Source organism: Pyrgilauda ruficollis, unplaced genomic scaffold (genome assembly GCF_017590135.1).
Source record: "Pyrgilauda ruficollis isolate IOZ18807 unplaced genomic scaffold, ASM1759013v1 scaffold51, whole genome shotgun sequence".
Classification (NCBI taxonomy): Eukaryota; Metazoa; Chordata; class Aves; order Passeriformes; family Passeridae; genus Pyrgilauda; species Pyrgilauda ruficollis.
Genome location: NW_024526711.1, coordinates 4,426,154 through 4,442,030, shown reverse-complemented (window position 1 = coordinate 4,442,030; position 15,877 = coordinate 4,426,154). Strand labels below are relative to the sequence as shown.

The 15,877-nt window shown below is 42.8% G+C and overlaps 1 protein-coding gene across 3 annotated transcripts in view; it reads left to right on the top strand.

The window, feature by feature from the left end:
- Positions 1-15,877, top strand: part of BACH2 (BTB domain and CNC homolog 2) — a 186,611-nt gene continuing 170,734 nt past the window's right edge. For all 3 annotated transcript variants that reach the window (XM_041480364.1, XM_041480363.1, XM_041480362.1), the window contains exon 1: positions 1-48. The gene's annotated coding sequence lies outside the window, so the exon portion shown is untranslated. The remainder of the gene's footprint in view (positions 49-15,877) is intronic.

The following is a 15,877-nucleotide window of genomic DNA, read 5'->3' as shown; positions in this document are numbered from 1 at the left end:
CCAGGCTGCAGCGAGAGGGGCGACCCCCGAAAGTTGCGCGGAGGCGAGGTGAGTGCGCCTGTTCCGCGGCTCGGCAGCCCCGCCGGGGAAGGGGAACGGGCGGGAGGGGGCCGAAGTTTGGGGGGAGGCTGGCCGTGCGGGGGGGCAGCGTGGCTTCTCCCCTCCTTCTCCTCCTCCTCCCAAGCACGGCAGCTGTTGCGCGGGGTCAGGCGGGGGGCTGCACCCCCGCCCCCGGAGCTCCGCGGGCTGTGCAGGCGCGCTTAGCGCGTATTCCTCAAAGTGGGAAATACGCGCGTTGCGTAACGGGGAGTGCGCGGCGGGCGCCCCGGAGCGCGTGTGTCCGTGCGCGCCCGCCCGCTCCGCTCCGCGCCGCCTCGGTCCCGCGGGTTCGGGAGGGATGCGAACTCCGGTAACAGTTTCTAGGATCGCTAAGGCGCGGCGTGCGGAGACGCTGGCTGTCATGAAAGAGGCTAAGTGTGAAACCGTGCCTCTCCTTTTGTGGAGCGGGCTATTTTGGTCGTGCAGCGGGTGTCTTGCTTAAATCGCTTCAGTTGCCGTGAGATCATTGTGCCCTTGTTATTGGAGCTCCGGAGTAAACCCCGGGTTTCAGTCTTTACTAATAAACGTGTGGCAGGGACGACATCTGATTAGAAATACTCCTCAAGATGTTGGAAAGATTGGGAAATTACGGCGTTCCAGTTTGCTCTTGTTGAAGCCGTGTCAGTGTTTTCGTGATGAAAGCCCGTTTTCAGAGACTTTGGAACTGTCGCTAAACTTGTGCATATTTTAATTTTTTTTTCTTCTGAGTAGCTGAAAACAAGTTGGGTTTTTGTTTGGTTTTTGTGGGTTTTTTTTTTTTTTTTTTTGAGCTGGGAATTGTCTGAGATTCTGCCGTAGCTGGTGGAATGCTCGGCAGTTTGGGGAGGGTAGTGATGCTTGGGTAAATTGACTTTTTCAGGTATGTAAATACTGAAATTTGAGATAATTGCTGAGATGAGATGGGTAGAATAAAACGATAAGGTTGTTTGTTAGGCTTTTGCTGCAACAGCCCTATAGACAACAGCTTTAAACCTCTGTTCTAGGAGCTTTACATCTGACAAATAGAAATAAAATTCCACCTCACATGTGGGTTTGCTCTTTTAAAAGCCTTGTTGCCTTTTGTGTCCTCCCGCCTGCCCCCTGTCACTGGGATCTGGGCAGCTGTGCAGCAAAATGGATCGGCGTTGTGCTTCCCTGCCGTGTACTGAACCTGAGTTTTCAGCGTTGCTTTTCACATTTGACCCTTCAGCTTCAAAGGCTGCTCTGAAGGTGCTCTACAAGGAATGGAAGGAAGCCGTGACTAATTGGAAAAGTAGAGAACTGAAAAATCAGGATCATAGGTCTAGTTTTCTTGTTAGTTTCCTCTGTAACGCCGGGCGAGCCACTCTAACAGATGTACGCCAGTACACAGCTGCCGAGTGGGCAAGAAAGGTCCCTAGTGATTTTGGAGAGAGGGTGGTTCTCAAGATATTTAAGGACCTTTTGCAGAAATGCTCCAAAGAAGCAGAGTGTGCATTTCTGGGCAATGCTGGGCAACTCTACTGTGAAACTTGAGGTTGAGCAGCTACATTTTTTTTTAAACTTTTACCATTGTGGAGAGTAGATGGGGAAGATGCACGCAGTGAATAGATGACTAATGCACATGCTGACAGATCTGTTCATCAACAGCAGTTGTTTATGCTCAGGTATCTCACACTGGGAAACAGTTCTAGGACAGGTACTCCTGGTCTTTTTCTGACCCAGAGGCACATCTGGGGCACCTCTTGGGGTAATGTGCATGCTGGCAGATTGCTCTGGTGATGTAGGTGGGATGCCTTCCTCTCTTTTCCTCTTGGCTTTCAGTCATTAATTTTGCAGCAAGAAAACATTGGCTGTTTGCTCTTTTGTATTGGGCAGGAAGGGAAGTTAGGCATAAAACCTGAGTTTATGAGGAGATTTTGGTAAATCTTTGACATTGGAGTAGTCTTCAGATACTAATTGAAATAATAAAGCCTCCATAATATATAACAATCTTACATATCTCTTTCTGCAAGTGCACAGTAAAAGACAAAGAGAGCTGAAAATAAAACCCTGTGTAGATGATGTGTAGTGTGGAATATGTGACAGAAGTTGCTTGCCTTTGCTTATTTTAAAACTTTTGTTGCTTGATTTTTCAGTCTGAAGTGCCATTTTTTCTTAATGAGGCTGCAGTGTGATTGCCAATTATTTTCTTTTAGGTTTTCTCTGAAGGTGTAGTGTAAAAAAAAATCAGTGGGTTTTTTTTTTTTTTTCTTCTTCAAAGAATAGAAATAGATGTTTTGTCATTTTGTGCCTGTGACATTCTTTTTGGGTAGGGCTTCACATATGCACAGATAAAGAGACTTCTCAGACCATATCAAAGAGAGGTTTATGGGACTAAGCTGAAAAATGAGATGTGTAGCATTAATATATGCAAAGTAATCTTTTCAGTAGTAATGGTGTTTTTATGTAATAAACTTGGTAAAATTGAATAGTATTTATTGTGTGACATGAACAGTGTCTCTTGTGGTTTTAATTTAGGTGGTATGAACATGGTTTATATATTCAAATCAAAATGTGTATGTCTTTTTACTCAAAGGAATACTTTGTGAATGGCTTCTTAGTTTACACTAAGAATGTACCTGCAGTGTTGAGCAGGTCTGACTTAGATTTGAAGGCACGCATGCTTCTTTCACCTCTGGGTCTGAATTTCCAGCTCAGTTCATTTTGGGTGTGATGCTTGTATATAAGGGTTTTCTGAGTTGAGCTGTTAGGGAAAATACATTCATTATTCCAGTGATGTGCTGAAGAAAATTCAGATTTAAACTTCATTCTTTCTCTGAGTTACTCCTGCTGCTTTCAGTGTTCCTGCCGACTACGGATGCTTTAAGAGAATGTGTAAAGAGTGTTGTTCTGATACTGCAGTTCTTTATTGATATTTGAGCAGGTGCCCAAATGATTTTGTTGTCGTAGATGAATGGGCAGTAGAGTTCTACTCCCAGTAACTCCTGCAGGATTTCCGGAATAGTGCTCAAAGTACTCATTCAGGTTGTTACAAAAAACGGTCATCATTCCTTTAAATTCAGCCAAAAGATACTAACCTTGGCAGCTGTCTGAATATTACACATTTATTTGAAGCTGGCATCAAGATGTAGGATGTATGAATATAGCCAGCTGAGTTGCAATGTGCTCATCTTGCTTTTTAGATAGGCAGAAACATCTTTGTAGTGAATTGAAAAGAGCACTGCATACTATGCCACTCTTAGACTATGAATTACAATTTTAAAGCAGGCAAGCAGAGGAATGTATACAAATGCTGCCTTTATGACCAGTGATGGACTTGCATCTTCTGAGTTACTAGAACTAATGATCAAAGAGCAACCACATGTTCAGAGCGGGCAAAAAAAAAAAAAAAAAAAGGAACGAGGGAATAAGTTCGGGAAAGCCCTTATGCTAAAAGTTTACATGTGTGGCAGAACTTTGATCTGTCAAAAATTGGGCTCAGAAGACTCCTCTGCTCGATTGTATTGATCTTCATGCAAAAGGAGCCGCAGCAATAGTCTGAAGAACACCACCTGTGCTGCACTGGCATCTCAGCAGATCAATAGATGGGTCCCTGTTTAGCTTGAAAAAGACTGTCTGTAAAAGCTCCTAATACAGTGGGGGCTGAACTGCCGCTCCTGTGTGTAACCCCTCAGCCCTTGCTGACTTCTATGCCTGCTCCCCCTTTGCTGTTTACACCTGCTGGTGCAAAACTGCCCTCTAAGCTGGGACATTTTGGATTCAGTACCTCAAAGGAGATGGAGAAGGAGGAGGTGTGGTGCAGGTGGTAGTTGTAGGGGCAAGAGACACAGGGACCTGAGCTATGCTTTTTTCAGGGACCTGAGCTATGCTTTTTTCTTCTTTTTAGTCTGAAAGGTAACCTAAAATGGTCAGATCCTCCCAGATTTATTCCTGAGACAGTATTTGCATACAACTGTCTCTGCTATCTCAGCTGAACAAGATGTTTGAAAAGGCATTAGGAACAAAAAACAAGGGAATTTCCAGTTTATCCCTGGTAAGAGTTGAAACAGAAGCCTGAAGCTTTTTTTCTTCCCCTCCTGAGTGTTGAAAACAAATCAGCACTGCTGTGATGGGTAGATGGGGTTTGGTGCACAGGTTCAAAAGGAGTCTCCCCACTAAGAAAAACAGGAACTGTTTGCTGCCTGTCACCACGCAGGGCTTCTGGGCTGTGGAGCAGCAATTTTGTTTTTTGAAAAGAGGAAAAGCAGCTTAAATAAACAAAATGACCCTTGAGACTTAATCACAGCTACTTATTATAGCTGACATTCACTGAGGGCTTTTTTAAATTTTTTTTTTTATTTTCTTTCTTAAGTGATCGCTTTAAAATTTAAACCTGTACTAGGAAAACAGGAACTGTAGGTGTGGAGGTGTTCCTTCACGCCGATTTGCATGCAGGCTGTTTTTTATTTAGCGGGTAGGTGTGTTCGGTGTGTGCGAGTGCAATTGAACATGTCAGCAGTTTCCTACGAGCCGCTCTTGCTGACTCACGTGTCTGGTGCAGCTTGGAGCTACCCTGGCTATAAACTATCCACAATAGGAGGCGCGGGCAGTGCCGAGCCGCTGTTCAAAGGTTATTTTCGGTTCTCCGGTCACTGCTTTGCTGTGGTTTTCTTCCCCAGCAACATCAAAACACACTGTCATTTTGCCAGGCTGCCATTCCTCTAGGTGCGGAGGGTAAAGTGGAAGTTCATTGTGCTGCTGCAGAGGCTGCGCTCCAAGTGCATTCTGATGCTAATGATCAGCAAGCTAAACCTCTGGGGTTTAGGTGTTTTTATTGGTGTTGGTTTTTTTTCTTTTGGTTTACATAGGGTTTTTTTTTTGTTGTTGTTTTGTTGGGGCTTTTTTTTTTTTTTTGTGGGGTGTTACCCAAAAGTCCCCCTGAGCATCATTCTGAATTTGGGTATGGCAAGTCTAGCCTATGAATTGTGTTTTCCCCTTCCAAATGCAAGCTGTACTGTGGAATCTCCTACCCTCCACCCCTTTTAATGGCATAAATCTTCTTTAAATACAGCAAGGAATTATGATTAAACTTTTAAAAACCTGGTTTTAGCTGTCTTTAATTTTCCAAATTTTGCTATTTCTTAGTCTTGTTTTTACCTCCTGTGTGGCAATATCACTGGCTGCTAGCATGAAAGGATTCCTTCATCTGCTCACGCTCTTGTACAACTGCTTCTTTATTTACAGACTCTATTCTGATTACTCATAAGGATTCTAAAATGATAGCTGCTGCTGACTGATGATTTTTAACTGATCTTCTTGTTGTGGTTTTTGGTTTTTTTTCTTCCCTCCTTTCTTCTTTCTTTCTTAGCTGATCACAAAAGCCTTTGCAGAAGTGGAGTGAATTAGCCATCTGCAGTTCTGGATTTACTGTGAGGGAGTTTAGATTTGTAGTTGTCTTTTGTGTATTTTTCTTCTTGTGGAATGGGGTGAAAAATAAGCGGTCTTTGAAAGTGTGATAAAGAAAATCAGCTGCTATAGAGCAGGGTTTAAAAACAAGGTGAGTTCACATCACTTGTTTTGTTTTTAGTCAACTACTTTGACCAGTAATTAATAGAAAACCACACTGAGAGCTTTATAACACATGAAGAAAATGGGTGTTCTTGGTTTCTGCCAATACAAATGACTCATCAGTATCAGCAGGGTTTCTACTTCTAATAATAAAACTGTGGAAGACCTTTAGAACGTGTGGTTTTCACCCCTACTCTTAGTGAAAGGTTGGAAAATATTACTTTGAGTTTTTTTGTTTTTTTGTTTTTTTTTTTTACTTATGGGAGATTTAATGATTTGCTGTGCAGCAGTGAAAGGTCTTGTACCCTCCAAAGAAAACCTGCTTATACCACTGCTTGCAGTGCAAAAGTCTTCCGCTCTCCTGTCTTCTTAGTGATTTGCATTTCACCTCAGAGTATTGCCGATCCTAAGTCTCAATGTCAGAGATGCGCATCTGGAAAATATAATGTATTTATGTCGACTGGGGGAAGACTTGGCGCACTACTTCATCTTGCTGAGCTGCTGTTCTCTACCTCTTTTCCAGTCTGGTGAGGAGAGGGACAGTAAGACTGCTGAGTGACCTGTATTGCTGTTTCAGCTGGGGGTCAGAGGATGTGAAGACGAAGATAAACAGAAAATGGAGGAGTTGAAACATAAATGACAACTGTAGGATGTGTCTGTCACTACCTGGAAGGAAGCATGCATCTTCCAGTACTCAAAGCGATACTGAAAAAAGTGCAAATCAGAAAGTGATCTGTTAAATTATTTTATTTTTCTCTCTCTCTTAAAAAGTAATAGTTTTCAAGTCCTTTTAGCTGTTTACCTTTTTGTTAAGATTCTGCACTGTATTCAATACAGTGAAGTAACCTCTAGCACATTCTGCTTTTTGTTGGAAAGTGTTACTTGTAGGTTGCGAGGTTATTTTGTTTTCATGTAAGCAGAGCATGCCCTTCATGGTGTTACAGTATATAAAATTCTAATTATTTTTTTCAAGGTGGTGTACTTTGAATGGTAGTCCATTCAGTGTGTCCTGATCTGCTGCATTAATATTTAGTGTTGCTATCTGTTTTCAAGTTGCCTGTGTTGTTACAAGGTTTAAAGGCTATACATGAGGCAGAGCTAGTATTTCCTTCCCTGTCAGAGTGAAAATTCCCACATTTATGAAGCCTCCATGTTTACTTTCTCTGTTGTTGCAATATTTATACTAGTAAGTTATTCCTTATAAGGACATGATGATTCTTTGTTTCTTCTTATTCTATTTTAAAAGCAGAGTGTGTTTGTAACAAAATCCACTCAGAAAATCTAGATTTATCCCAGCTCTCTCGTTGTCAGTGGGCATCTTTTACCACTAAATATTCATATATATTAATGTTGTTGGTTTTGGTTGTGCTGAAATACCTTGGATGTGTTTGTCAGTTTCTCGTGTAACCAGACTCTGATGGAGAACCTTTGTCTTGTAGCCTCTAACTGAAAGAAGTGCACTAAAAATAGAGGTACAGAAGCCTGTGGAAATAAAACTTTGCAACATGTGGAAATCCAGTTGTTCGTTACATGGCAAGAATAAGGCAGGTTTTATTGTTTTCAGATGGATATAGCATAAAAGGCCAAATTCCAACTTAAGGGATTTATTTAGGGACAGTTCTTACTGAAGTTCACAGAAGAATAATCCGTAAAGACTGTAAAATAAGGTGTCAGTGGTCATTCAGAGTTCAAGAGGACACAGGTTCAGCACTCCGAGTTTGACATGTCTTTAGAAAATCCTGCCATCAGATGTGCCATGAAGGTTGGATCGTGGCAAATGAGTAACGGGTCTAGATCTCACTGATGTTTTGAGCTCTTGACTCTGAAATGGGATTTGTGTCCAAAATCGCTGAGGGCTGGACGTGTGAAGGGCAGCTGACAATGTTGCTGCCAAATTTGGGGCTGTGATTCTGCTCAGCACTCCTCTCCTTGCCTTTGCTTGTCCTGGCACCTGTCTCATCCCACAGTGGGCCAGCCCCAAGAGCTAAATTGGCAGGAAATTACTCAGTCTATGTGTAGGGTTAGTTTTGTGCATGTTACATTTGCTGTGGTGTCTGTCAAGAACCTGAATAATGCATCAAATTAAACCAAAACTTGTTAAAAGGCTTAGAGCTGGCCATGGGATATCTGGTCCCCGAAGTGCACTGAGTGTCACTGCATCATGCCCCGTCTCCTGACAGTTGTTCTTGTCTTGCTCTGGCAATGTGGTGGCTCTGCAGAAAACCAGTAGCAGCCTGTGCCTAGCTTAACCTGTAGCTTGGCAATAGGAACGTGCTTCCCAGGCCATGAGAGGTTAGGGATATTTATTTCCAGCTTGCATGTGCAGCAAACAATTGAAAAAATAGAGGAAAGCAGAACTCAATCAAATGAGTCTTCAGTGTTAACAAAATGCAGAAGTACTATCTCCTGCAAATATTCAAATAACTGAAAGAGGGTAAGTTTAAATTAGATATTAGAAAGAAATTTTTTACTGTGAGGATGGTGAGGCAGTGGAACAGGTTGCCCAGAGAAGTTGTGGATGGCCCAAACCTGGAAGTGTTCAAGGCCAAGTTGGATGGAACTTAGAGCAACCTGGTCCACTGGAAGGCATCCCTACCCATGACAGGGGGTTTGGAACTAGACGATCCAGAAGGTCCTTCCAACCCAAACTATGCTGTGATTCTGTAACAACTGTTCTAATTCCTACCTGATTCTGGCTTCTGGCCTCATGCAACCAGGTCATGTCACTGATCTCCCAGATGTCATGAGCTCTTGAGAATTTTACACTCAAAGAGATGAGCAGACTTGGTGACTATGGAGAATTTTTGAACCATGTGGCTGCATTCTCAAACCCTTGGGTCTTCTCACAACTTTTTATCACTCTGGGGATGATGGTGAGCAATGTTGAGTAACAGGTTCAGCAGATGACCCGAGTGACTTGAATTTACTGAGGTGAGGGAGGGAGTCTAACATCATCCTTCAACATGAGAGGGTGAAATTGAGAGCTGGTTGTGCCACTGGGTAGGAGCATGAGGTCCTGCTCAGCCATCTGCTTGTTGTGCTTTGCTGAGCTGATTCAGCTTTTTGACCTCGTACACGTCAACTTACCATTTTCTTAACCCTGGCTAATTTTCTTAGGCAATTTGATGAGTAAGACCACAGGTCTAAGGAGCAGCAGGGCTAATGTGGGAAAGTCAGGGAGGACCATTGGTTGTGCAGGTTGCTGAGAGGCAAACCCAGATCCCCTGGATTTGCTGCCCATAGCTTCACCCTACCAGGCTGCTGGGGCTGGGTGGCTGTTGTCTGGGAGGGGCACGGCACTGCTGCCCCTTTCCTGTGTTCTTGAGCAGCACCCTGGGATGATTTTCTGCAAAGCTGAATGCTGGTTGTGCATTAGGGAAACTTTTTACCAGACCCTGGGTAGCAAAAATGAAAACGGAACCTTTTGGTTAGGTCCTCTTCTTGAGCTGGGAAACGTAAATTCTGCTTCAGGTCAGCTTCAGGTATCTGCTGTGCCTAGGGTACTTTTGTGTGTTCTGTACCCTGTCAAGTGCTTGTGACTCAACTCCGCAATTTAACTTAATTTCCAATGCCTTAATTTGTTCCTGTAACTTATTAAATGTGTACCAAGGGAAAGTGTGGAGCAGAGTTCTTATAGAAATCCAAATTAAGTGAGGCTGTGAAGTAATCATGGGGCATGTCAGTAAGCTAACCCCAATGTAAAACTCATGGTAAATTATGAAATGTATGCATAGTTTGTCATAGCTGGAAATTCATGGGCAATGCAAATTTAAACACTTTGCAAGGAAATTTTTTTGTTTGTCTTTTTCCCCTTCTTGGTCCTCTTCATTTGTCTTATTATTAGACTAAAAGTAGAGTCAGTGATTCATTCAGTAATCTCTTTCTTGGACAGTTAGTCATCTGCCAATTTGTGTTAACTTTCCACTTTGTTCAGAAAGTGAGTAATGCTTAATGCACCAACCAGCAAATTCCAAGCTTAAAAAGCTGTGAGTATCATTCAGATCATCTCTAAAACTTTCTCTAAAAAAATTTTACCATTTTGTAAGATCAAAGTAAAGGTCTGACATGCTGTGTTGTACAGCTACAGTCCAGTTGTTTTGTCTAGCTCCAGTTACTAAAGCAAAACACAGGGTTGCAAATGCAGTGCACAAGTACAAGCAACCCACATGTTATTTAGCCAGTGTATAATGCTTCTTGTTTTTCTTCCCAAGTACTATTTTCAAGGGGTAAATACTGCCTCCTTAGTTCTTTTTCCCTCCCCGGATTGCCATGGCTAGTTACTTTCTATTGTTTCCTACCTCAACAAATTGTGATGCTATCAAAGCTAATTTAGTGAAAATAGCTTTCAAGGAAAGCAGTAATTGTTATTAGCTGCCTGCAAATATTTCTGGTGCTTTTCATGATGAGTTTTGGTAGAGAAAAAAAATACTGCGCTGTTAAATGTTATCTATGTAGAACTTAGAGCTATGAAGTCTTTCTGTAGCAGTGGGGTAGATATTTTGATTTCAAAATGATGCCAATTATTTCTGAAGATGAACACAATAATTGATTGAATCACTTGAGAATGTTACTGCTTTTTTCTTTCTTATGAAAACTGGAGTATCATAAAGAGCAACAAGGTCAGTAATGTCATAGAAGAACTTTATAGGACTGAAATCTTTAGAGTCTGCTTTAAAATAACATGAAAGAGCTGACTACTACACTGAGCAGCAAAGGAATTCAAAGTGCAGATGAGACTGGAGTGCTCTGGAGAGGGTGTGCACGTGCAGAAGGGTAGGGCAAGGTGGCAGTGGTAAACATGAATGCCAGAAGTGGTTTGCTTGGCCCCACACATTTCCTTGTTCCTTCCCCAAGTGCCTGTCATCCTTCCCCCTCACTTGCAGTCTGTTTCTTGCAGTGAAGTTGTCTTCTATATGATTGTCCTTTGGTACAGGTGGTTTTAGGGTTTTCTGGTGCCAGTTCTGTAAACAAGCAATGCAAAAGCTGATAGAGGAAAGAATGACCTTTGGTTTTAGGGTCTGTAATCTGCAGTATGATGGGGACATGGAGTTCTGTTGTGCTCAGCTGTTGTCAGAATAAAAACATGATTTGGTCTTGAGGAAAAAGGTAGAAGAACTTCCATTTTGCCATACTGGATTCCTAGAATCCAGTTCCATTCCATGTAAATACTGAAAATATCCCGGTAATCATGTTCCAGTGTGAAGAATTAGGGCTTCTGAAAGGTTTTCCCTTCCAATCTTACTTTGCACCTCAGGAAGTTGCAATAGTTTAGTGATGCTTTGGACAAAGAGCAGTACCGGGGATGCTTATTTGATCACCAACCTTTGGGATTTGTCCCTCCTGGTTACCTGCACATTTTCCAGCATCAGTGGTGTTAGTTAGTGCAATCCACCCTCCTCCCCCCACCTTCCGGGATGTCTATGCCCACACCAGCATTGCTTGCATATTTCTGATTGAAACCTTCAGAGCATTGTGAAGAAGTTCCTTGCTAGTTTTGGGGTGAGGGTGGGGGTGTGCAGGCAGAGAAGGGCAAAGGCTGAGGTCGGTGGTGCAGCTCTCAGTTGAGTTTGGTGCACTCTGTGCATGTGTGACTCAAGCAGTGGGTGATTCACTGCCTGAAGGTGGTTTGGGATTTGCTTGGTGTTTTTTTGTTTGTAAAGTAGTGGTGTGCCCAGAGGTGAGCATTAGTGCCCTTTTGTTGGACTATGAGTAAACCAGAACTGTGAGAAATGTCTTTGCTCCCAGCCTATTGCTCCAAATGCTGGGCAACAGACCCTGAGTGCTGAACTGATGTTGAAAGAGATGGGCATCCGGCTTTCCTGGGACTGTGCAGGGTTTGAGGGACAATTAATTGCCGTATTTGGCACTTCAGGTTGCCGGTCATCTGGAAGGCTGTAGGATTTATAGCTGTACTTGGTAACACCTGGCACAGCTGCTTTCTTTAGCTAGTCAGAAATTGTGAGGTGAAGGAGAGATGACCAGGTGCCTGAGACCTTGAATGTGTTGAAGCCCAGATAAGGGCAGTATTGACTGTTGCAAAGCTGAAAATGTATTCAGAGCATTTTTATCTGAGGAAAAAAAAATTAAAAAAAATATATGTATGTATATATATATATATATATATATATATATATATTTATGTGGTTTTGTCCCCTGCCCACCTTCCATTTGTTACTTGACTGTAAAGTTTAGGCTATTCCCAGGAGCATGGGCACCCATTGCTATCATCCTGCACAGAGAGGCACCTGAGGAGGTGCAGCCCAGCAAGGGATCTCCCGGGTATTTATGGAGGGGTGTCTCCTACCCCAGCTCACTCTGCAGGTGTGCTGTGCAGTCGGTTAGAGAAACCGCAAGTTGAAGGGTTCACTGGGGTGAAACAGTTTACAAATAGCTTTTCAGTGTTTGTTTTTATTTTTAACTCCCTCCCCACCCATGGGTCCCTCCCCCAGCGCATCGGTGAACGTGAAATGGCTCAAAGAGAGAAGATCATTGTTGCAGAATAGGCAAAGCACCCCAAGAGTTTCCAGAGGACCTTTGGAAGACAAGTTACTCTCCCTGAGTCTTTTTTCTGCTCCTTTCTTCTTTGGAGTTTACAGGGTTAAAATTTCTTTCTCTGTGGCTGTTGGGTTTTTCAGGGGAGTGGAGGGTGTCATATGATTTTTTTTCCCCCCCCCTTGGTTTTTTTTTTTCTTTCTCTTCAAGACTGATCACTGACGAAAAGATACCTATAGCAGTGTATTTGAAGCTGGTAGAGGCAGTGTGCCATTCTGGCACCTGCAAGGAGAGCTCCCAGACCACGTCATGCTGCCCTGGCACCAGTTCCCAGTGTCCCTGATACCATGGTCCCTATGGCCAGGCATCTTCTCTCTGGCACTTGGTGTGTGTCCTTTTTGCCCTAATTTTAGGTTATCACGGGGAAGTGATCTCAACCGTATAGCCTCATCTGAGCATGAGAGGAAATTTAGACATTTCTCTATTTTATTTTCCTAACCAATGTTCAATTGCTTATGGAAAATTCTGGTCAAAAGGGTAAAATTTCTTTACTGGGTGTTCAATCTCAAAACCACAGCTCTCTGTACCCAGGACACAATAGTGGTAATGCCATGCTTACAGCCTTTTTCCAGCACAGTGTAGGTGTGGGTAGGTGTGCGTGCGGGGGAGAAAGGGAAAGGGCACAAATGCGATGGAGAGGTTCTCTTTTGCTCCTTGGGCTGCTTTCCTGGTTTGTTTTTTAAATTAAAAATTCAGAAGGTAATTCTGGCTTGCTCGCAGATGAGGTTAATCATTGCAGAGAGACCCGATGCTGGTTCCCCACGTATGTATTTTCACACATGTGTTGCTGGCTGCGTGCGTACTTTGCGGCTGGCACAGCATAGCTGGAAAGTATGTGGGAGCATGTCTGCTTCCTCTGGGGCTGCTACAGGTGGTTGGGAGGGTGGGGGGTGGAGGAGGAGATGCTGGAGGCAGGCAAGGTACGACACCCATTTCCTTTGGCGTGTGTGGTGCGCTCCAAGCTGCTGCCTCGCCGGCAGCCAAGCGGCTGCATGTCGCGCCCGCGGTACTTCGTCTTTGCGCTTACTGGAGGTTTATGACTAAGGTTGTGGTTTAATATGCCCTTTTTAGGTATGTGAAGGGTTTAAAATTATCTAGTGTTGCATTTCTTCATTTTTCTTTTTTTTTTTTCCCTCATGGCATTTTCTGCCTTTAAAAGTTTCCGTAATTTTTGGAGGGCAAGAAGTAAAGTTCATTTTTAAAAGAGAAAAGAAAGTTTTCCCTGATTACTCATCAGCTAAAAGTATGAATTTTTGCCTTTCAAGAATCACTTCTTGAGACTAAATAATTGGCTTGTAAGTTTTAAGTACTTAATACAAACTGTTGGAGAGCCTTAAAAGAAAATAAAAAGAAAGCTTAAATACCTGGATTTTGTGAGGAAACACTCTCTCTTTAAATGAGATGCCTTCCTTCTGCAGCCCTACTCCACAAAGCTTGGTGTTAACATTTGCAGGTACAGATTTGTTCCTTGTGATTTCGAAGTCTTTACTTGAGGGCTTGTAATTTTCCTGAACTGTTCAGGTGCCTCTTAATGCCTTGAATATTTGTTGAATGTATTGCATGTGGTTTGTATTCCCTGACATTTCAGATGAAATGCTATCATCCACCAAGCTACACTGTCTAAAATTGCATGTTCTAGGTTAGGAAGGAGGTGGAAATAGAAGGGAGCAGACCTACACATGCACACCTTGCTTGATGTAACACTTCTTTCTTAGCAGGCTGTGCTGCTTTTGTGCCTGTGATTCCTTGTTTTCTTTATTTTATTTTTTCTTCATGTCCTGCACTGCTGTGGAGCAGGATATGGTTTACATACTCCTCTTTTTTTTTTTTAATGAAGAAAAGTGTGGTTTTTGCATGAAGGTACCTGGAATATTTGGTATCAGCTTGACTGACAGGAGCTCCAGATGCTCTGCTCCAGGGGAGCTTGAGCAAGTTGAACTGTCAATTATAGCTATTAGATACCAGAGGTGCAGAGCAGTCTTTCTGATATTTGCGCCACCTTCTCTCTTCTTGTCAACTGAGATGGCTACTGAAGGACCCAACAGTAGTTCTCTGCATGTTTAACACTTTAGAAAGTGTTGATACACAACCATTGTGCAAGCCTTAAGGCTTGATACATTTTTGGAAAGGGAGTAAGTGCAGAAAAATCTAATGTTCCTCAAAGATCAATGAATCCATGCATCATTAAAAAATCCATGAATCATTCACAAAGTCACACATAATTAAACTGATTTAATTTGGGAAAAGGTGCTGGAAGTCTCATGGCAGCTTGGCTTTGTTTATCTCCTGCAGAAGGAGTGCTGATTTGGTGTCTTTTGTGTATTATTTGCTTTGGACTTCGGGTTGTTGTTCTTTGTAGCCCTGCAATCCACTTACCAAAATCCACATATAGCTCAGGTGTCCCAAATGTGGAGCTCTGCAGGAGCTCCAAGAGCAGCTCAAGTAGATGGTTCCAGTCCTCCACCAGAGGATTTGCTGCTGAGTGATACCTGCTGGTGGCCCTGGCAGCTCAGCAACACCTGTGGAATTACCCAACTCAGCGCTGCAGGCTGATGGATGGTCCCTGCACCAATGGACCATTCATGCCTCTTGGGTAATACAGTCAGTGGGAATGGCCCCTGAATTGCTCCTGAGGGAAAGATCTTGATTTAAGAGCTGTGTGAAAAAAGGAACAAGACAAGGGAGGTTGAGTTGAAATAGTCATAAATGTTATGTGCAGCTGCCAGGCTGGAATTGTTAGATTAGAAAATGAGGGAGAAAATGGTTGGATTAGAAAATGCAAAGCCAAGAAGCATCTGAGGAAAAAAAATCAGGAATTATACAAAGAGTAAAAATGAGAAGACAGTCAAAGTCCAGTACTCTGTCACACTGGAAAGGGAAACACATAATTAAAACTCTTGTTTTAAAGTAGATAATATAGGAGCTACAACCACATACCTGTCTAATTAGCTGCTTCCTAAGTATCCTCACTTCACAGTTAGCCCCCAAAAAAGCTGCTTGCTTACAGGAAACCATGTTTGTGACTAGTAGGTACTGTAAAAGACAGGGTGGGGCATAATTGTGCTCTATGGTGTAAAAGTCAAAGTCAAGGGTGTGCTGCAGAGCACTATGAGTGAATCCATGCTACTTTTCTTTTTCAAAAAGAGTTCAGAAGGTATTGTGCTCTCAAGAATGCCACACCAAGGCTTGAGCAGTTGCAAAAGGCACTTAGCAGTTGCAGGGAGCTTTAAAACGCTTGACTCCCTGAAATAACGCCAGCATTAGTTCAGCACATAGAGCTTGCACACTGACCAGAGGCATGGCAAATGCAGTTCTGATTTATTTTATTTTTTTAGCAGTCCTGCTGGTAGACGTAAATGAAGCAGATTGAGATCTCACCGTGGTTGCAAGCTGTGGCAGAAAAATTAGCACCACACTTTCCAATGGAAGCAGAACAAAAATGTAAAGTCTGCCAATTAAATTGGAAACAGCTCTTAATTTTCCCTCTCCTCCTCCCCCAAAGGATGAATGGCTTACTCTTCTGGATGGAACTTTGTGTAATGACTCATAGTTTTATATGGATTAGTGTGAATATGTAGGTGAGGGAGATGCTGGTATCTGAGAAACTATAGTGTCTGGAAGAAGTGTCCTGGAACATGGAATAAATGAACATTTGATCAGTTTCTCCTGCTGAATGAATGGAAACATAAATGCAGAATACCTTCCTCCCTTTACTCCC